Genomic DNA, 23,275 nt, shown 5'->3' on the forward strand with positions numbered 1-23,275 from the left:
GTCAATGATCATCATTACTATCCCTGCTTTTTTTCTTAATAAATTCTAATACTGATCTTTATTTTATTTTTGTGTCTATCTCTTATTTCCTATTCTTCCTGACTCTTCTTTACATCTACTCACCACCTTGCTCTCCTATTACTCAATCTACCCCACCCCACACCAAAGATCCCTCCATTATTGTCTCTCCTCAACCTATCCCCTGGCTTTATCTTTAAAGGACTTTGGAATCTTAAACAAATTATCTGCTGTAACTGCAGAAATCAGGGGCAGGTGGCTGAGTTTTACCTTTGACCTTCTATACTATAGGGTTTTATCTACTTTTTACAAATAGATTGAATTCTAATGAGGAGATGTAGTGGATAAAGCACCAGACTTGGAGTCAGTGAGATTTCTTCTGAATCCTGCCTTAGATACTTCCTCATTTTGGGAACCTGAGCAAGACACTTAAATTCTCTCTGCCTCAGTTTCTTCATCTGTTAAATGGAGATAAGAGGACAATCTATCTCACAGCTCTTCTCTGAGAATCAACTGAGGTAGTAGGACAAAGTGCTTACAAAACTTAAAGTGCTAGACATAGGTAAGCTATCATTGATAATATTAAAATAAATAATATTGTAAACAATAAAAATTAAGGCAACTGAAATTCCACATCATACTTACCAGATTAGTAAAGATAACAAAAAGTAGAATGACAAATATGGGAAGCACTGAAGGAAAGGTGCACAATAATGCATTGCTCTTGGGGCTGGAAATTTGTCCAACCATCCTAGAGGTCAGTTTGGACCTTAGTCTATGGAGATACACAATTATGCATCTACTTTGACCTAGCATTGACTCTCCAAGGACAATACGCCCAAAGGGAGCAAAAAATATGGGAAAAAAGTCAATGTACAAAAATGTTTATAGCTTCTCTTTTTCATAGTGGAAGTGCAATCAAACTGAACCCATCTACTAGGGAATATCAGGACAAATCATGGTCCCCCATTCAGAAAGAAAAGAGGAAAAAGAAAGCATTCCAGCAAATCAAAGCAAGTGCATGAGAGAGACAGAAGGCATAGGGAGCCCAGGGAAGAGACAGAAGAGAGACAGAAGTTTTGAAAGGGTAGGGGGTGCACTTAGATCAAAAAATGGAGATTTCATCTATGCCAAGAAAAAGAGGAAGATGACTAGCTTCTCCCTGAGATATCCGGAGGAAAGTCCAGATCACTTTTCACTCCAGACTTACTTCCTTTCTCAACTAAAGGAATCTTGAATTAGGTTGGTGATCTGTGCAAATCCATTGTCTTCCAAGCCCTGCAGCTGAGGTCTGTATATAAAGTTCCACTCACCATGCTGCTCTCAGCTGCTGATGGAGAGGACAGGTCTGTGACATCCAGCAAGCCAACAAGAAAACAGGATGTGTGTGTGTTTGTATGCATGTATATGCTACGGATGAACTAGCCTGACTTAGAACTAGCTTTAGATAGAAGGACAGAACAGCAGGGGGCTATTTGTAGGTGCACCAGTTTCTCTGATCTCTCCTTCCCTAGAGCTGTAATTCCCATGCCACCTGTAAGAGACAAGACAGTCTGACAGGGTAGTCAGGGTTGTCTCAGATAAAGTTTACTTTTGTCTCAGGTGCAAGTCATCATCAGGAGTTACAGTTACTTCATGAGCATTCCCCTCAGACTGACTAACAAGTAGTGAGAAAGGCTCAATGACTAGTAAGGGTCTCCTCTGGGAGAGAAGCTTTCCTGAGCTGCTGCAGATGTCAGAGTCAGGTGGGGTCAAAGACACAAGGAGAGGCAAAGAACATTGAAGACCCAGGTGGAAGGGCCTCTGAGCTAGTGTTCATATCTTGGCCTGGCCACTGAGCAGTGGAGATGGGATGAGGGGGGCAGAAAATTCATTCCCATTCATTCAATTCCACCTTCCTGCACTGCTGCCTCTGATCTTGCTTTCTTCCTAGGTTCATAAATACTGAGAATTTTTGCAATGACCTAAGATTTCCTTCCTTGGAAATTGAGATTGTGTGTTGTCAGTCTAATTTGGCATGTTTCATTGGCTTTACAATGCTTTTCAAAACACCAAATAATAGACCCTATTCTCCCCAGTCTCTGAAAATTAGTTCCTTTCCAGGAGATATAACAAATATAATGTAGTGGAAAGAGCCCTGGTCAATTTACCTGGGTTTGAACATATGTTCTGGAAGTTAGTAGTCATGAGCAATGAATGGATGGGTGACTTGAACCCTTTTAATCTCAATTTTCTCACATTTAAAATTGAGAAAACATTCTGTGTAAGACCTATCTCATGAGGCTCTCATGAGGAAAGGACTCCAATATTTCCACTGCAATATAAATATAGGAGCCATTATTCAAGGTGTTTCTGGCATCTTGAAGCTTTCTGTCCAACACAGCATCTCCCTCTCACCCCTTGAAATTCCTATTTCTTTATAGCTCCAATACAAATACCAAAATTATAGAGAATCTTTTTAACATGTCAGAATAAATTGAATATATGGAAATTAAGCTATTAAGAAACCTAAAGGATTTTTTAAAAAATTTCAATATAAATTATATTCATAAAAGCCTGTGTAACTGAGAGAGGGCTACTCTGGAAGTCAGGCTGACCTATGGTCAAGGCTTGCCTCTTACACAATAGGGTGATTAGTAGCTGGAAGTGTTAGTTGGGTTTTCATGGAGACAGTGGCTCAGGGTACAGGCAACAAATACCCTGTGAAGAATGAAGAAGGAATATACATATATATATATATATATATATATATATATATATATATATATATATATATATATATATATATAATCAGTGACATGGGGAAGTGACTGGACCCTGAACACAACACTCAGATAAGGAATTAAAGGGAGGAGAAACATGGGTGAGCCCTGTCTGTCTCTTTTTCTCTACTTCTTTATCCCTATACTTGCCATGGATTGCAACTGACAGTGGATAGGAACAAACCAGGATAGAGACAGACTGAGAAACGGAGAGACAGATGGGAAGAAAGACAGACAGACAGATATATAGACAGATACATGGATGGATAGATGGATAGATGGATAGATGGATGGATGGATGGATGGATGGATGGATGACTGGATGGATACAGAGATAGATAGATAGATAGATAGATAGATAGAAAATAGATAGATCTGCATATATATATACATATATATGTATATATATATGAAAACCTTTATATAAAAACACATTTATGTTAAGACTTTAAAAGCTTAGTAATAAATGTACCATTCCTTAATGTGAAAAATATCATTTATGTAGAAGAAAGAATTATCATTATCTTTAGTAGAGAAATTGTAGGAAATTTTCCTTGTTCTATTTTGCTAATAAAGATTGGTTAAATCAATGATGTTTCTTTGTCTGATATTATATGATACAGTTTATGAAATAGTAACCATAACCATAAGATTTTTAAAAAAGAAATTATGAAAATAAACATGAGCAAATACATGAAATGAATGTTATAATTTGCAAATCACATAATTATTTATTTGCAGATTTATACATTGAAGTAATATCTCTTGACTTCAGTAAAGCAACATGATGTAAAATGAACCCTGAAAAACAACCAGCATTTTTATATTATGAAAAAATGATGAAAAAATTATGAAGAAAGAGGTAGTAAAATTAATTTCTTCAAAATAATCAGAAATTATATAAAATATCAGGTACTTCAGCTATGAAAACTAATCACTTGAAATTGTATGCATAAGCATATAAAACACTTTTTACAAAAATAAAGGCAAACACACACATATTTGGAGAAACGGTGACTTTTTATTGTTGGTCTGTGATTATTTAAAAATGATGATGTGAGAGATGAACTCTCAGAAGTGAAGCCTCCTCAAAGGTCAATAATTCTTGATTATTACTTTCACAATCCTTCCCCCTTCAGACGCTGTTTTTTAAGCACATAACAGAAAGAACAAGCCCTGCCGCCCCCCCCCCCCAGCCATTTGCCCTTGGCTTCCTGCCTCTTTCCTTGTCTTCGAATTTCGCACTTAGAATGTAAGGCCGCCTCTCAGTTAAGGGGATAGGAAGAAACTATTTCATGCTCAGAACGTAAGCCCACCTCCCAGTTAATGGCAATAAGGGATAGTGGTGGGTGGGAACTTGTTTGCGTTAGGGTTTATAAGGCATCTCCTTTTGCATGCTGGTGTCTCTCTCCTATGTGCATCAAAGGAGCAGACAGCCATCTTGTGAGATTTGTAATAAAGGTAACCACTGATTTCCACCTTGAGAAGTCTCTGAGTTTAATTTGGGTTAGGGTTGCTGTCCCACACATTGAGTATTAAAATCCACTTATAAATTCTTTGCCTTAACACTCAACCAAAAGGTTGCTTTAAAGATTTAGAGAAAAGAGAGGAAGAGACAAAATGGCAGAATGAAAGCAGGCACTCATCTGAATTCTCCCTCAAATTCCTTCAAATACCTCTAGAAAGTGACTCTGAACAAATTCTAGAGTGGCAGAACCCACAAAGAGACAGAGTGAGGCAGATTTCCAGCCCAAGACAACCTGGAAGGTCGACAGGACAGGTCTGTTACACCAGGCTGAGAGAGGAGCTTCGGCACATAGGATGTAGCACAGACCCAGCCTAGGCAAAGCCAGAGCAGCCTCAGAGGACTGAAGCACCAGCAGCAGTGGCGATTTCCAGTCTTCTCAGTCCACGGATTTCAGAGACAACTTAAAAGGTCAGTGGGAGGGGGTCTGTCAGAACTGGATGAGAGAAGTGTGGTCCAGCGCAGGGCTGCAGTTTGTGCCAGTACAGCCCTAGCACCAGCAAACCAGTGGTTTGCCTTGGGAGTGACTGAATCAGCAGCAGTAATGGCAGCAGCAGTGGCAACAGGGGGTAGCAGCAGCAGCTGCTGCTCCTGGAGCTATTAGCCCACAGATTGAAGGTTTGAAAGTCACCTATCACCACTTCCGGGAGACAGGATGGTGGAGTAAGCAGTAAGTCACTCTCACCCTTTCTAACTGACCTTGAAAAACTCAGAGAACATTGCCCCAGGAAAAATCCTGAAATAGTAGAGTCAGCAGAAAGACTAGATACAGCAGTCTTTTAGCTCCTAAGGCTAGGGGGATTAACAGGAAAGATCTCTCTTGCTGTGGCTGAAGGGGATCAGTACAGGGAGGAATGCATGCCAGAAAGCCAGTGGCAAGCCCCACCTCAATGAACTAGTAACTAGGCCCCTACCCCCCATCACAAGAAGCCTGAGACAGTGCCCTGTGGGCCCCAGAAGCAGAGATCAACTTTAAAAGCCAGAAAAAAAAGGTGAACAACATGAGCAAGAAGCAACATAGAAAAACAATGACCATAGAAAATCATCTTGGTGTCAGCAAAGATCAAAACACAAATTCAGGAGAGGGCATTGTCAATATACCCACATCTGCAACCTCAGAGGGGAATATGAACTGGTATCAAGGCCCAAAAGCCTTCTTGGAAAAGCTCAAAAAGGTTTTTTTTTTTTTTTGTGAGACAATTGGGGTTAAGTGACTTGCCCAGTATCACACAGCTACTGTGTCAAGTGTCTGAGGCCGGATTTGAACTCAGGTCCTCTGAACTCCAAAGCTCTATCCACTGCACCATCTAGCTGCCCCTCAAGAAGAATTTTAAAAGTCAAATAAGAAAAGCAGAAGAAAAATTGAATAATTCCTTTAAAAATACAAGTGAAAAAATGAAAAAAAAAAGTACGCTGAAGAAAACAACTACCTAATAGGCTCCATTGTCCAGGTCCCAGGAGTTCTATTCACCCCAGCTTACTGGCCACTCCCATTCAGATCCACTCCTAGATCCCTCCCACAGTCTTCCTGTATATAAAGTCCATCTTGTCTCCATTAAGATACTCAGATTCCTAAAATTTAGCCACTGCTGGGATTCTTAAAATCTAGCCACTGCTCAGACTTCTATAATCTAGCCACAGCTTACTCATTTTTGGACTCCTTAAGAGTCTGCCCAATATGACAGTGTTCTAATAAACCTTGTCTTTGGCTAAAAAAAAAAAAGGAAAGAAAGAAAACAACTACCTAGAAAGTAAAATGGACCAAATAGAAAAGGAGGTACAAAAGCTGACTGAAGAAAACAATTCATTGAAAATTAGAATTGAGAGAAGATGTGGGAAAATTGGAACACTAATGCATTGTTAGTGGAGTTGTGAAATGATCCAACCACTTTGGAGAGCAATTTTTAACTATGCCCAAAGGACTATAAAAATGTGCATACCCTTTTACCCAGCAATAGCACTTCTAGGGCTATATGCCAAAGAGATCATAAAAGTGGGAAAAGGACTCACATGTACAAAAATATTTATAGCAGCTCTTTTGTATGGTTCCTGGGTTTGTTTTGGCAGGTAGACTCCTAAATATTTTATAATGTCTATGGTAAGTTTCAATGGAATTTCTCTTTCTATCTCTTGCTGCTGGGCTTTGTTGGTAATATTTAGAAATGCCAGTGATTTATGTGGCTTTATTTTATATCCTGCAACTTTGCCAAAGTTGTTTACCATTTCAAGTAGTTTTTTACTTGAGTCTCTAGGATTGTCCAAATATATCATTTCATAGGCAAAGATTGATAGTTTTGTTTCTTCTTTGCCTATTCTAATTTGTGTTTGGATGTTCCCTATCACCAAGATATTTTTCTTTGGTCATTGCTTTTCTATGTTGCTTCTTGCTCATTTTTGCCTTTTTTCTGGCTTCTAAAGTTGATCTGCACTTCTGGGGCCCAGAGGATACTGTCCCAGGCTTCTTGAGCTGGGGGCTAGGACCTGGTTACTGGTTTGCTGAGGTAGGGCTTGCCACTGGCTTTCTGGCATGCATCCCTCCCTGTACTGATCCCCTACTGCTGCAGTAAGACGGACCTTTCCTGTTAATCCCCCTAGCCTCAGGAGCTAAAAGACTGTGTATCTGGTCCTTCTGTTGACTCTACTATTTCAGGATTTTTCCTGGGGCAATATTCTCTGGGTTTTTCAAGGTCAATAAGGGAGGGTGAGAGTGACTTATTGCTTGCTCCACCATCTTGGCCTTGGAAGTCGAAATAAGTGACTTTCAAACATTCAGTCTGTGGGCTAATAGCTCTAAGAGCAGTGCTGCTGACACCACTGCTGCCGCAACATCTGATTCAGTTTCTCCCAAAGCCTGTTCCTGGTTTGCTGGTGTAGGGGCTATATCGCATGCCCTGTAGCCCTGCTGGATTGCACTTCAATCTTATCCAGTTCCAACAGACCCTGTCCCACTGACCTTCTAAGTTATCTTTGGCTTCAATGGGCTAAGAAGACTGGAACCCGCCACTGTGGTTGATGGTTCTGTCCCCCCAAGCCTGCTCAGGCTTTGCTTAGGCCAAGTCTGCCACTAAGCCTTGCGTGCTGGATGCCCCTCTCTCAGGCCAGTTTAACTGACTTTTCCTGTCAACTTTCCAGGTTGTTTTAGGCTGCAGAGCAGCCTTGTTCTGTCTCTTTGTGGTTTCTGCCATGCTAGAATCACTTTTTAGAGGTATTTGAAGAGATTTGGGGAAGAGCTTAAGCGAGTCCCTGCTTTCATTCCACCATCTTGTCTCTGCCTCCCACTACAAATATTTTTGTGCAAATTGATTATTTTCCCATGTTATATCTTTGGGATTGTGAACCCCAATTTATTTATTCTAAGAAAGAGACAAACAAAATTAGGCATGTGTCCATGTTTCAATTTCTCTCAAGCTGGCTTGACATGCATTGCATGGGAATTCAGTCCAATACTGGGCCCCCCTAAAGTGGTCAGTTCAGAACTGACTTGGTTTGAGATTTTAGGGTATAGCATTAGATGTCCTTCAAAGTGTAAGTGTTCCCAAGGGTTACTAATCAACTATGGTTGGTCAATGCACTAGGAGGTGGGTCATATCAAAATGAGGTCTTGAATGTGTACCTTAGATCACTCAGTCCATAGGGGCCAGTATCACCCACCATCAAAGGAAATACCACCCCCAGCCTTGGTAGTCTGTCTCCCAAACCTTCCAAACCTGAGTAGGATAAAATTAATTCAGGCCTGGGTTGGAATTTGACCAAGATAAGAAGACTCAATGCAATCTCATTATCAGAGATGTCCTTCTGAACAACTCAGAGAAGAACTGAGTCTCCAAGATGCAGATTACCTAGAGAAATCATTTTTTACATTCCCCCACATGATTCTAATGAGATGCATAGCCTTCTCAATGAATCACTAACTGATGTGGTCAACACTTCATCAAGGAGTTTTGGGGACTTTTAACAATATGGGAGAGGGGAGGGAGAAATTAATCGATGCATTGATAAATCAAAACAGGTCAGTCTCCTTAGTAAGTACAGATACAGAGACCCAAAGGGAAAAAGTAACAATAAATAGTACACTTAAGACATCTCATACAGCTGTCTGGTTTTTGGGACATCATCCAATGAAGTTTTCTGGTCTGAGTGGTGTTCAAGCTGTGTCCAACAGACTGTCTTCTTGTAGAGATCCTCTTTCTTGTATCCACTTTCCTACAAGATTGACCTTAACACAATTTTAAATTACTTTGCCAGTAACCAGGTCAAATAATGAAAGTTAACTCAACCCTTATGTCTCTATTATTACAAGATCAAAACTGGAACCTTGGCCAATTGTCATGTTTAAAAAATTCAAATTAGAAAAGAAGTAACAGAAAAATTAGAACTCAGTTAAATACATTGAGTAACCAATTTAAAAATTGTACATATCAAGTAATAAAAGAATTCCAACTTCTGGTAATGTACAAATAAATAACCTTTAATTAAAGTGGATGCTTTTTTTAAGGCATTTACAAGATAGACCACAACCCATTCTTCTTTTAACATTAACTAACTGTAACAAACAGACAACTTTGATATTAACTAAGTAACAGAATAGTACCTTGGTTTCACAAGTCTTTGACCTAATTGTCCCCATACCATTATGAGGAATTAAAGGACTCTAACTTATACAGGAATATATTAGTAACAGATGTCAAGGCTAAATACTTAATTCTAAAATTGTAGGCCAAATAGCTCAGTCTTATGCTTCCACTTTACTATGATAACCTCAGATGTTCCAGCATCAATCTATTATTTAATAGATTTAATATTGTACATACAAAACTTTTAATTATAGAAATTTACCATAAAAGAATAGGTAAAAGACCCAAAAGGTCTTGAGTAGCAAGTTCAATAATCAGGGTTTCAGAGGTGAATATAGGGACAGCTAGGTGGTGCAGTGGATAGAACACTGGCCCTGAAGTCAGGAGGACCTGAGTTCAAATCTGGCCTCAGACCAAACACTTGACACTTACTAGCTGTGTGGCCCTGGGCAAGTCACTTAACCCCAATTGCCTAAAAAAAACCAAAACAAAACAGATGTGACTATAATCTCCCATTGGTTAGGGAACATCTTTAAAGTGAGCCTTAAGTAGCTTACATGCATTCCCACACATGTTCTAGTTCCTGATTAAATAACTTCATGAGTAAAATCAAATTTCGTAAGTTACTACCCTAGTACATTTGCATCTTTGTTTCTCAAGCTTATTTATCCTTCTCTAATCATACCTAATCTGAAAGAATGAGACACTTCAGGAATTGAATCTTATACATGCGAATCAATATCAAATCAATAGAAATTTAGTAGGCCTACCACAAATCACAAAAAAGATTTTAAAAAACATTTCTTCATAAAAGTATTTACCTTTCTTAGAAACAGCTTACAATTTATCCTGTTACTATAACAAATGAAGTTAATTACAAGGAGTTTTTACGGGGTCCTTTCTTTGAATAATTACCAAGTTTCTTTTCACAAAAATACCTTTGTAAATACTTCATTTAAGCAATAACTCCAAAAGCTTACTTAGTAATCTTAATTTTCCATAAGTGAGAACCAATGAATTTAGCTGAAACTTCCTTTCAAACATAGACAAAACATGGAAATCTATAATTTCTTAAATTATTAAAAATATGGGGCAGCTAGGTAGCACAGTGGATAGAGCACTGGGCCTGGAGTCAGGAGTACCTGAATTCAAATCCAGCCACAGAACAGATACTTAACACTTACTAGCTGTGTGACCCTGGATAAGTCACTTAATCCCAGTTGCCTCACAAAAAAAAGAATAAAAAAGATTATGAAACGTATTGCAATACATGGTCATATAGAATGATCTAAGAGCTTTCTAACCCATTCATTTTTTTCCTGACAGTATAATTCTTAATCTAACAATATCTAGATTATAAGAGAAATTGCTTTTCTAAGAACGTAGGTGATAACAATTATTTACCAAATTACACAATTTAGAAATGTAACAATATTCTGCACATTATAATGTATTTAAAACTTGAAACAACCCATTATCAATTTAGTGAAATGCATTTCTAAATCACCTGGCATAGAGAATCATTCATCTCATCATTAATATGTTGAAACTACAACCCAAAACCACCTCACTTTTTCATGATAGTCAAGATTTCAAATGAAAAATCTGCTGTCATAGTAAATATAAACATTATTATTATTACTTGTGTATAACCAAATACACTTCATTAAATGTTAATAATTTTCAAAAGAATATTTTGTGACATCTCTTTTTTTAAGGCCCAATTCACATGCAACTTGCTTTAGCATAATTTCTTCTTCACAATGGTCTCTCAAATGTTTCAATCTAAGAGAATTTTGGAAGTAATATACAATTTAGAAACACAAACAATAAGCTTCAGATGACATCAATTGCATTTTAAGATTATCACATATAGAAATTATTGATCTTACTACTTTTTGTACTTTAAAATTACTTTGAGGTTACTAGGTATGGAACAATTATATTAAATTAGAGAGATGATAATAATGTCATGTCTAGTACATGATAATCATTGTACAATCATGTGATCCTCACAACATCCCTGGGAAGTGGTTCTCACTATCATCCCTTTACAGAAGAGTAAACCAAGGTAAATAGACTTAAATCAAATCAAATCTGGATTTATAATTGCTAATGACAAACATTTATTCTTTTAAATCTAATACTCTTGGACCTTTGAAAGGAAATATTATCCACAAATTCATATATTACCTTAAAAAGACACATGGTAGCAATTCACAGCTCTGAACAACTCCTTTTTTTCCCCCCTTCTCTGCTTCCTTTAAGAAAATCAAGTCCCATCTCCTTTTTTTGAGGATTATCAGATAAAAAACTATTCTAAGCATTTTATCCTCTTGGGAGTTTCAGGCTAATCCATCTAAATTTTACAAACAGTTTGAAATCATCTATAATCATTCAGGTTAGCTAAGAGTTTGGCCCAGACACAGAAACTTGAGGAATTTGAATCAATGCTGACAGGGTGGGGTTGGTTTCCCCTAGGCAGAAAACCTCTACAATTCCAAAAATTAATTGAACAGTACAAGGAAACATCTCAAGATTTTATGTAATAATCACAAACCACAATAATGAATATCTTTAACACAGGCAATATTTATATAAGGCTTGATTTAATAAGGCCTTCTTACAGGTTTATCCTGAAAGGCAGGTAGTCTTCTGATCCTCTATAACTTCACTGGTTTTCAAATCAAGCTACATAATTTTCATTTTCTATCTTTCTACTTAAAACAAAATTAAACTTCCTCATACCTTCTCAACATGCATAAACCATCTGAAGCAGGTACAAAGGCACCCAGAGCAACTATCCAAGGATATAACTTAGGGCACATGGGCTTGCTGTGGACCACCCCACCCCCATCTAGTCCCAAACCATTTTTTCTACCCATCATATTTTCACTCAAATTTTTATTCCTCTTTGCTAATCATTAAAACCCATTACTCAGACTAGCTCCACTTCCCTTTACATTCTAAATTAAAAAAAAAAAGATTACTCACCCCACTTTTGGTCTTGCTTTTTTTCATCTGTTAGAATCTGAAGGGAGTTAACATCTAACAATTTACAAATCAAGAGAGCTATATTTCCCCCAAACCCTTCACAAACAGTTTTTGGTTTTTAAAGCAAATCTGGATTTTTTTTAAAAAATTTATTTTAAAACAATTTGCCAAGACTGGAATGAGAGATAAGTAGAAGGCACAACAATTTTGCTATTGTTTTGTTTTGTTGTTATAAACACAAACTAAAATATGGAGGAAAAAACTCCCTACTTCAATAAAAAAATTTTCCCCACAAATTCAGGAAAAGCATTTTAAAGAATTGAATTCTACACATTTAAAACCTATCCCACAATCCAAAATTCCAAATGGTAAAAATAATGGTTTAGAATTAATTTTTATGTGATCACATATCAAAAGCAAAAAAAAAAGTTCTATGAATATACTTTATTCCATTTTTTAACCATGCTATAGAGAAAAGTGTGACTGTCAATTTTCCAGTGGCAACAACTTCACACCAAAGACTAGTCATGGCCCTCAATGAACAACTGGGTTTTTTCCTGCCCTCACAATGTTTGCCAAATCCCGGGTTTCTGACAAATTCTTGGAACACATGGAAAAGGAAAAAGAAAATTATTCCAATATCAGTTATAAGCAAAAGATATAGTCATTTGGGATAAAACTGCTGTTGTAAAAAAAAAATCTAGTCCATATATTTGAGGTAAGCAAGGAATTTCAGGGTTTTTTTCTTCCTTAAAAATCTACTTTTCCTAAAATATTGTTCCACATAACTGGAACTGGAACAAGGACTTGGGAGGCAGTCAGGAATGAAAACAGCACACACACAAAAAGAACATTAACACAAACAAAAAAAGGCCTGAAATTGTATCAAACATAGACAGTGTATATAATAGACTAGGGTCACATTCCAAGATACCTAAGGCTCAAATTCACAACACTGCAGAAGCAAAAGTTTGTGTCATCATGGGAAGATCTGGGTGCTGAATTCATTGACCTTGACCAATCCCCCTTACAGCTCTCACAATTGGGTACCTTCCCAAAACTATTAATTCAAAATTCCACAACATTCCCATAACCTTTGAATGAACAGAACGATATGGATACAAGCAGAATTGTGAGATATCCAGACAGTCATCAGCTTATCATTTTTTTAAATTAACTGTGGTTATCTCACAATTCTCCTTGTATACATATCACACTGTTCACCACCTACACAAATTGGCCTGGGTCCTCTTTGGGGTGGAATATTAATTCATTGTTCCCTAACTCTCTGGTCCCTCTGGGGCCTCTGTGGTAGGGTCTGAGATTCTGGTTTTTATTCTGGGTGAGCCTGTGAAGCTGGTACTTTAGCAAAATGAGGTGGTATTTCAAACACTGGAATAGCTCCACTAGGTAGAAGGTTCTTCCTGGTCACAGATGCCCAGGAAAATGTCCTCAAGTTCTCCTGTACTGCTGCCCCAGAATCCACAAGAACAGGAAATGAGTTCTTTTGAGTCTCCTCAGAAGCAGGCTCTTCCAAAGCTGGTTCTGACTTTTCATCATGCATTTAAGGTTCAGCTTCTTGATGAGGCTCTGGTTCTGGCTCTGGCTCTGGCTCAACAACAGGCTCCTGTGGGTGCTCCTCCAGGTTATTGCTGAAGGTCTGGTCACAACAGGTTTCAGAGTCCTCAGGAACTACCTCAGGAATCTGCTATCTTTCCTCTGGTTCTTCTACTTCTTCCTCAGATTCTTCTTGGGTTCAATGACAAAACTACCAAAAACCTCATCTTGGTATCAGAAGATGTCATTATGAACATAGAAATTGTTTACAACAGAAACCTCTGGTGCAAGTCCAAATGTCTGCATGAATATCCTAAATGCTTATTATTAGACAGCGATCCCATTACCTGGACCACAATACCAACATTGAGGGTAGCATGAGCATCCACATGATGAATCTTAGTGTGAAAATTTGTAAAGTTTTGGGACGTCACTTTCTGATGGATTTTTTTTTCCATAGACAGCATCAGCTGATTTCTATTGGAATCCAAACTTCCATAATTCTTTCCATAAAACCTATGCAGCATGTCTGGTACCTGGTTCAGCAAAATATAATACTGTCTCACAAACTCCCTCGTGACCAGCAGGGGACTTGGCTTCTCCATAACCATCTCTTTGGTCAATTTCAACCTGAAAAGCCGAGCAGGAGAGGAAGAGTCTCCACTCTGAAGCAGGCCAGGTAGCAAAACTCTCTCATACAACAGCATCCTCCCACAAACAGTTTTTATACTGTTAATACTTAAAGACAGAAAAAACCTTTATTTTTGTTCTCTTAAATACATGGTCATGATATCAGATGTATCGGCAGGAGGGGTGCAAAGACAGTTCTCTAGATTTAATTTAAACGTAAAGTACAAACTGTAGCTTTGGGATCTGATGAAATCTGAATTCAAACCTTTAGCTTTTCCCTCACTCAGCCCTTACTGTCTTGGTCTGTACGCTCTAGATCCCTATCAGTAAAGACTGCTTGCTGCTCTGATTTCACCTTCCACTAACTTCTGGGAGAGTCTCTCCCTGCTCTTTGATTCCATTACTCATTATCTAATCTTATTCTGGCATCTCAACTTGGCCAGTGTTGGGACAACCACCCCTCCCTCCCCCCAAAAATCTTAATCTTCCACTGAAAGACTAAGGTAGGAGTTCTTTCCCAACATTCTCTAATTACAGACCTTAGAAGTTCCTTAGAAGTTTGTTTGTCTGTTTGTTTTTCTGACTGCATTTTAAATCTTTCACCACAAACATGAAGCATTTTACAAACATACACAGAGACAGAAACAGCTTGACAAGACAAAGTACACATGGATCTATTTTTTGTTGTTGTCTTTTAGGCTTAATTCATTTTGTAGACTGGTCAAAATTCAGAGTTATCACATGCCAATTTACTTTACTGACCTCTATCCAATTACGGAGGATTTCCATCAGAGGAGACATTTTTTGTTTTGTTTTGTTTTTGAGGTCCATGACCACACAGCTACCTGGCAAAAAAAGAAAATGGACTGCAACTTAAAAATGGGGGGTCTGATAGATAAGGAGCAGGAGTTTTAGGGATAAGATTTACCCATACTTCAAGGCTGGGACTTCAAGAAAAAAGTCCTGTGGGCACCAAGTTCCAGCAATGTTGGAGTGAAAGTGTGCCTCAAAAATCCAAGTCCAAATCCACATTATGGCACCATTAATGTGAACCCCAATTCATTTATTCTAAGAAAGAGACAAATGAAATTAGGGTGCATGTGTCCATGGTTTAATTTCTCTCAACCTGGCTTGACATGCACTGCGTCAGAGGTCAGTCCAAAACTGGGCCCCCCTAAGGGGGCCACTTCAGAACTGACTGAATTTGGGATTTTCTGGTACAGCTTTATAGGCCCTTCGAAGAGTAGGTGTTCCAAAATAGTGCAAATTAACCATGATTGGTTGACAGACTAGGAGGTTGGTCATATCAAAATGAGCTGTTAAGTATGTGCCTTAGATCACTCAGTCCACAGGGGTCAATACCACCCACCATCAAAGGAAATCCCACCCCTAGTCTTGGGAGTCTGTCTCCACTCAAACCTGAGTAGGATAAAATCAGTTTCTAGATTGGTGTTTGAATAAGATAAGAAGATTCAATGCAATCTCATTAACAGAGATGTCCTTCTGAACAGCCAGAAGGCTGGCGGGGTGGAACTCTGAGTCTCCAAGACACAGATTACCAAGAGAAATTATTTTTTCACAGGATATAAACCTAACAGTGGTTTTGCTTGATTAACAGGTATGCACAGTTCAGTAGCTTTAAGCATATTTGCAAATTGTCCTCCAGAATGGTTGGATCTAAGAGTTCTACTTCTGGGAACCAAGATGGTAAAAAAGTAGTTGCTCTTACCATCCCTTATTAACCTCTGAAAGCCCAGAAAATATCACCCCAGGGAAAAACCCTAGAGGAGCTGAACCAGAAGAAAGATAGGTGTAGCAGTCCAGTAACCCAGGGAGCTTGAGGGATTAATAGGAAAGGCCCCTCTTGCTCAGGGGAAGGGAAGCAGTACAGAACAGGAGGTGTCCCAGCAAGCTAGCAGAAAGCCCCATCTCAGCATACCAGGGGGAGATCCTGGAACCCAGGTGGTGAAGCAAGCAAACATCAACACCAGGACCCCAAAATGCCTCAGTAAGGGCAGGGGAACCAGTGGAAACCCAGCTCAAAAAACCATCATGTGCTCAGCATTCTACTGCAACCAAGTCTCCTAGTGCCTCAGCAAAACTAAGGGAAGCAACACTGCAAGGGTCACCAGGCAGAGAAACATCCTGCAACAATCATCTAAAAGAAGCTGAAGAAAGCAAAAGGAAGGGAAGGCCCAGGTGAGCAGGCAACCTCCAGGGACCAGACTATCCAATCCTACCCCTAGAGTTCCAGTGTTGCTAATTCCAGCCCAACACCAGGTAAACTGCCAGAACCCTACAGCCTCCAACTGCCAGCACCCGAGGCCCCAGCACACAAAGCCAGTGACTAGGCCCTGGGATCCCAACACAAGAAGGTTGAGTCAGTGCCCCTGCTCCTCAGCAGGAGAGTTCAATCTCTTTAAAGGCTAGGAAATAAGCAAACACCATGAACAAAAAGAAACATACTATAGATTCTTATTATGGGAACAGTGAAGATCAAGGCAGAAATTCTGAAGAGGACAACATTGTCAACAAACCCACATCTGGAATCTCAAAAGGGAATATGAACTGGTCTGAAGCCCAAAAATCCTTCTTGGAAGAGCTCAAAAAGAACTTTAAAAGTCAAATAAGAAAGGTAGAAGAAAAATTGGGAAAAGAAATGAGAGGTACGCAAGAGAGAGTCAATAACTTGTAAAAGGAAGGACAAAAATTAACTGTAGAAAATAAGTCCTTAAAAAATTCAATTGACCAAATAGAGAAGGAGGCCCAAAATCTAATAGAAGAAAGCAATTTGTTAAAAATTAAAATTGGGCAAATGGAAGCTAATGACTTTATAAGAGAGCAAGAATCAGTCAAACAGAAACAAAAGAATGAAAAAATAGATGAAGACGTGAAATACCTCATTGGTAAAATAACTGACCTGGAAAATTGATCCAGAAGAGACAATTTAAAAATTATTGGTCTACTTGAAAATCATGATGAAAAAAAGAGCCTGGACACTAATTTTTCAGGAAATCATCAAGGAAAACTGCCCTGAAGTCCTAGGACCAGAGGGTAAAATAGCCATAGAAAGAATCCACCAATCACCTCCTGAAAGAGTTCCCAAATTGAAAATGCCAAAGAATAAAGTAGCCAAATTCCAAAATTACGGTCAAAGAGAAAATACAGTAAGCAGCCAGAAAGAAACAACTTAACTATCATGGAACCACAATCAGGATTACAGAGGACCATGCAGTTTCTATATTAAAAGATTATAGGGTGTGTAACACAATATTCCATAAGGCAAAGGAGCATGCATTACAACCAAGGATCAACTACCCAGCAAAAATGAGCACGATCTTTCAGGGGAGGAGATGGATAGTCAATGAAACGGGGACTTCCAAACCCTCCTGATAAAAAGACCAGAGGGCAACAGAAAATTTGATCTTCAAATACAAGACTCAAGAGTGACATAAAAAGGTAAACTGGACAGAAAAAAAAACATGTTAATAAGGGCAAACTGTTTACATCCCTACAAGGGAAGATGACAATTGTAACTCTTGAGAACTGTATCGTTATTACACCATTGTAAAGGGGTTTATGTAGAGGGGCAGGTATAAGTTGAGTTTGATATAATGATGGAAAAAAAATCTAATCAAGTGGATTAAATGGATCCAAGTAAGTGGATTAATAGGATCTAATTAAGAAAATTGAGTACTGAGAGAAAAGGAAAGGAGGAGGCAAACAAGGCTAAATAACTTTATAGGAAAAGGCACAAAAACCTATTACAGTAGAGGGAAGGAAGGGGGCGGTGAGCATTGTTTGAACCTAACTCTCATCAGATTTGGCTCAGTGAGGGAATAACACAATCAGTTAGGTATATAAATTTAACTTGCCCTATAGGCAGAAGGGGGGAAAGGGGAAAGAAAAGAGAGGGAACTAATGGAAGGGAGGTGGGACTTAGGGAGGCAGTGGTCAAAAGCAAAACACTAGTGAGGAGGGAAAGGGATAAAGGAAAGAGAAATGCATAAACAAGGGAGGAAATAGGATGGAGAAAAAACACAGATAGTAATCATAACTGTGAATGTGAATGTGATGAACTCTCCCATAAAATAGAAACAGATAGCAGAATAGATTAAAAACCATAATTTTACAATATGTTGTTTACAGAAAACAAATTTGAAACAAAGCGACATATACGGCATAAAGGTAAAAGGCTGGAGTAGAATATATCATGCTTCAGCTGAAGTAAAAAAAAAAAAGCATGGGTAGCAATGCTGATCTCAGACAAAGCAAAAGCAAAAATAAATCTTATCAAAAGAGATAAGGAAGGAAATTACATCCTGCTAAAAGGCACCAAAGACAATGAAGTAATATCATTACTAAACATATATGTACCAAGTGGTATAGCATCCCAATTCTTAGAGGAGAAGTTCAGGGAGTTACAGGAAGAAACAGATAGCAAAAGTATACTAGTAGGGGACCTGAACCTCCCCCTCTCTGAGATAAATCTAACCACAAAATAAACAAGAAAGAAGTTAAGGAGGTGAATAGAATATTAGAAAAGTTAAGTATGGTAGACCTTGAGAGAAAATTGGATGGGTATAGAAAGGAATATACTTTTTTCTTGGTGGTATATGGCACATACATAAAAATTGACCATGTACTAGGGCATAAAACCCCTCAATCCAACTCAAAAAGGCAGAAATATTAAATGAATCCTTTTCAAATCATGATGTAATAAAATTATATAACAAAAGGCCATGGAAAGATAGACTAAAAAACAATTGGAAACTAAATAATCTAATCCTAAACAATGAATGAGTCAGACAACAAATCATAGAAACAATCAATAACTTCATTTAAGATGATGACAATAATGAGACCACATACCAAAATTTATGGGATGCAGCAAAAGCAGTTCTTAGGTGAAGTTTTACATCTCTTATATGCTTACATGAATAAAATAGAAAAATAGGAGATCAATGAATTGGGCATACGACTGAAAAAACTAGAAAAAAGAACAAATTAAAAATCTTTAATTAAATACCAAATTAGAAATATTGAAAACCAAAGGAGAAATTAATAAAATTGAAATTAAGAAAACTTTTGAACTAACAAATAAAACTAAGAGCTGGTTTTATGAAAAACACCATACAATAGATAAACTTTTGGTTAATTCAATAAAAAAAAAGAAAGAAGAAAAACAAATTACCAGTGTCAAAAATGAAAAGAGTGAATCCATCACCAATGAAGAGTAAATTAAAACAATAATTAAGAAACATTTTGCCCAACTGTATGCCAATAAGTTTGACAATCTTAGTGAAATGGATAAATATTTATAAAAATATAAATTGCCCAGATTAACAGAACAGTTAGTAAAATAATTAAATAATCCCATCTCCAGGGCCAGATGGATTTGCAAGCTAATTCAATCAAACATTTAAAGAACAATTATTTCCTATATAATATAGACTATTTGGGAAAATAGGTGAAGAAAGAGTTACCAAATTCTTTTTATGATACAAATACAGTGTTGATACCTAAACCAGGAAGAGTCAAAGCAGAGAAAGAAAATTGTAGACCAATTTTCCTAATGAATATAGATGCAAAAATTTTAAATAAAATATTAGCAAATAGATTACTGCAACTTATCATAAGAATAATACAGTATGACCAGGTAGGCTTTATACTAGGAATGCAGGGCTGCTTCAATATTAGGAAAGCTATCAGTATAATTGATCGTATCAACAATAAAACTAACAGAAACCATATGAGCATCTCAGTAGATGCAGAAAAAGATTTTGAGAGACTGGTTGGATCAGTTCACAAATCCACCATTAGTGTATTAGTGTCCCAATTTTCCCACATCATCTCCAACACTATTTTTCTTTTTTTTTTTTCATACCAGACAATCTAATGGATGTAAGGTGGTACCTGAGTTGTTTTCATTTGCACAAAAAAGAGAAACTCTTAAAAGTCAATTTGCAGCATGAAATAAATGTCTGTCCTTGAAATGTTTGTCCTTGAAAGACCTTGAAAAGAGGGGGATATAGATGTGAGACTGACACATGGAATTCTCCTTATTTTTCTCCTTGAGCTTCCAGGCATTAAAACTAAAGTGCTTCAAGGAAAGGTGAGATGTGTACTTTATCCATCCTCTTGAAATATCAGGTTGAGATTAGGTTAAAAACACAAAAGAATTGATTTGGTTCATTGGGTGATTTAAAGGAACCAAAAAGGTTTATGCAAAGGTGAAAATGAGCTAACTGAAAGTTACGGATGCTGAAATTTGAGGTGGTGGCAGCTAATAACTCTTTGAAAAAGTTGAGGTTTAAATGTTAAGATTGGTGATTATATATACAGATTTGTCCTGAAGCTAAATTGTATTGTAATTTCATTTACAATGAGAAATGTTCTCCTATAGGATAATTGAAGTTTATAATAACTTAATACAAGATATATTTGCTTTTTGACATTAAGGAGATATACTAGGAACTAGGAGTATGCATGAATCAGGAAGATCTAAATTTAAATCTGGTCTCAGAAATTTACTAGCTGTGCTTTAAGCAAGTCACTTTTCCTCTTTTTAAGGTAGTTTCTTAATAATGGCACCCACCTTCCAGGGTTGTTGTGAGGATCACATGATATAATAAATATAATGTGCTTAGTGCAGTGCTTGGCACATAGTAAGTACTATATAAATGTTATTAAATATAAGTACTCTATATTGGTCTTGAATGTAATCATGACAGAATACTGACAGTGATAAAATGAATGATTTTCTATAAAGATAATTTGGAAATGTATTCAACTGAACTGGTGTCATCTGACAGGTAGAAAGTTTTGTTTTAGTTTTAGATACATGATATTGTATATGTTATTGTGTTTTCTAATTTTTTTCTCATATTGTGAAACTTCTTTACATGTAATAGTCTTTATATATAATAAGAAAAAAATAAAATGCTATTTAAAAAATAGTATGTGGCTATCTGCATTCAGACTCAATCAGTTTTCTCTGGAGCTGGATAGCTTTTCTCATCATTAGTCTTATGGAATTGTCTTGGATCATGGTATTGCTAATAATAGCTGAGTTATTCACAGTTGATCATCAAACAATATTGCTATTGCTATGTACAATGATCTATTGGTTCTGCTCACTTCACTTTACATCAATTCATCCAAGTCTCTTCAGATCCTTCGGAAAGTATCCTGCTCATCATTGCTTATAGCACAAGAATATTTCATTACAATCAGATACCACATGACTTGTTCACCCATTTCCCAATTGAGGAACATCCCCTCAATGTCCAATTCTTTGCCACCACTGTAAGAGATGTCATTTTTTTTTTGTACACATAGGTCCTTTTCTTTTTTTCCCCCTCAAATGTCTTTGCAAGAGAGACCTAATAGGGGTATTGCTGGATCAAAGAATATGCATAGTTTTATAACCCTTTAGGCACAGTTGCAAATTGCTCTCCAAAATGGTTGGGCCAGTTCACAATACCATCAATCTATTGGCAGTCCATTAGTGTCTCAATTTTCCAACATCCCCTTCAACATATATCATTTTCATTTTCTGTCATATTAGCCAATCTGATAAGTGTGAGGTGGTACCTCAGAGTTGTTTAATTTGCATTTCTCTACTCAATAGTTATGTAGAACATTTTAATGACTATAGGTAGCTTTGATTACCTTACCTGAAAACTGCCTGTTCATATGCTTTGACTATTTATCAATTGAGAAAGGACTTATAAATTTGACTCAGTTCTCATTATATGTGAGAATATATAGGGAATGTCACTTAACTATATTTTTTCAGGATTTTATGGGACTGGAAGCTTTATTCTATCCCACAGTGACAAAGAGTACTTGAGGACTTGAGAATCACTGACAATTAGAACAAAGGGGCTACAAGCTGGAAAGCAGGCAGCTAGGAAGACAGAGATGTGAACCAGCCAGGAAGTTGGCTTTCTCAAATGCATATACAATGTTAACATAGAATTCAAGGAATAAAAAGATACAAACATGCTGACTAACAGCAGTATAGTTTGAGTGGCTCTGATCTCAGGGGAGCTACCACGTGTGAGATCATTGTCATGAATGTAGTGGACTCTCTGGTGGTGTCTGTACAAGACAAAACCATGTATCCACTGGTTCCCACCATAATTCCTACACATAAAACATCAGAAAGTGAGATTATGAATACATGTAGTGTAATGGTAAATGAAATATCAAATGTAGCAAAACAATAAATGAAATCCCGTATTTCAGTGATGTTTTTGATTCTTGTTGGACCTTTGACATTTAAAAGAATAAACCAACATATTGGCAGATGAAAAGTCCAGAACAAGTAATAGAATGGGATTATGTACTTTGGGATTCTTGCTTTAATATCTGACAATCTAGAGTTTCTAGGACTTAAATTGATGGCTTGGAAGCCACTCAGGAGGCAAGTGGTGCAGAGAGAAAGACCCTGGGCCACTCAGTGAAAGTAAAACACAAGTTTACATCCCACATCACCCAAGAAATTGGTCAGCCCCAAAGCAGCCATTGTCTGAGGGGTTCCTTTGGAGAGAAGCACCAGGCTATTGACAAAGGCCAAATGGAAAAGGAGCAAGTCTATGGGCCTCAGCCTGGGACCAGTGAAGAAAGTGATGATATAAAGGCCCAGGAGGAAGGAGTTCCCCAGGGCCCCAAATCCAATCAGAAACAACAAAAGAAGTCCCAATACCATATCATTAGAAATCATTTTCTTTTCATTGCTGGGAAGTAAATAGTTGTCAAAACCAGTAGATCCTTGCTTGTTCAGAAATATAAGTGGTAGAAGACATTTCCTGAGATGAGGGAGATAATTTGTTCTTGCTCAGTATACATCACAATGAACCATTCATTGCATCTAAAAGAACATGATGAGAATATCTCCTGATGGACCACTAAAACAATAGTATTGATTAGAAAGTTTCTTATGTTGTTTTTTGCCCTTTATTTCTAGAAGATTCTTCTTTGAAACATTTAGGTTGATTTCTTCTTTGCTGAAATAGTTAAATTATATAATCCTTACAAGTTGCTAGCAGATACCTCAGTACCTAGAAGGAACTAATATCTAGAAAGCATCTGTGATAGAGAGAAAAAATCATTATAGATGTGACATTATGAATTCTAACCATCTCATATGTTAGGTTTCATAGTCATATATCTAATATGGTTCATGTTTGCGTCTTCGAGCATGATGG

The 23,275-nt window shown here is 37.4% G+C and overlaps 2 pseudogenes; both read right to left on the bottom strand.

The window, feature by feature from the left end:
• Positions 1 to 13,056: 13,056 nt before the first annotated feature.
• LOC110200522 (ras GTPase-activating protein-binding protein 1 pseudogene) lies at positions 13,057 to 14,041 on the bottom strand (annotated as a pseudogene).
• A 7,824-nt stretch (positions 14,042 to 21,865) lies between these two features.
• Positions 21,866 to 22,791, bottom strand: LOC110200521 (vomeronasal type-1 receptor 1-like; annotated as a pseudogene).
• Between the last annotated feature and the right edge of the window lie 484 nt (positions 22,792 to 23,275).

The sequence above is a fragment of the Phascolarctos cinereus genome, unplaced genomic scaffold (genome assembly GCF_003287225.1).
Source record: "Phascolarctos cinereus isolate Bilbo 61053 unplaced genomic scaffold, phaCin_HiC Scaffold_726;HRSCAF=1367, whole genome shotgun sequence".
NCBI lineage: Eukaryota > Metazoa > Chordata > Mammalia > Diprotodontia > Phascolarctidae > Phascolarctos > Phascolarctos cinereus.